Source organism: Urocampus carinirostris, chromosome 10 (assembly GCF_059441175.1).
Source record: "Urocampus carinirostris isolate Australia breed hairy pipefish chromosome 10, RoL_Ucar_1.0, whole genome shotgun sequence".
NCBI classification, from domain to species: Eukaryota; Metazoa; Chordata; class Actinopteri; order Syngnathiformes; family Syngnathidae; genus Urocampus; species Urocampus carinirostris.
In genome coordinates this window covers 3,159,655-3,159,952 of record NC_142358.1, presented here as the reverse complement: position 1 = coordinate 3,159,952, position 298 = coordinate 3,159,655, and positions in this window count along the sequence as shown.

Sequence of the window (298 nt, the reverse complement as noted above, 5' to 3'; positions counted from 1 at the left end):
TCGTCCCAACCTTGTGGACACAAAGTCAATGCTGGAAAACAACATGAAAAGCGTCAGAAACCTTGGTAGCCCCCTCTTTGTTAAAGCCACACAAAAACGCACGCTCGCAAAATAGTTGGGTCAAAAATAACCCATCTGGGCCACAAATGGGCTGATCTAATACAGTAGACCCATGGGATACTGTCGTTTAAGGATAGACAAATATGTTTTTTTTCAGACTGATACCAATTCTTATCAACTGGTCTGTTAGAAAATGGTGACAAAAGGGAGATAGAAAAAGTGAAAGAGAGAATTAATG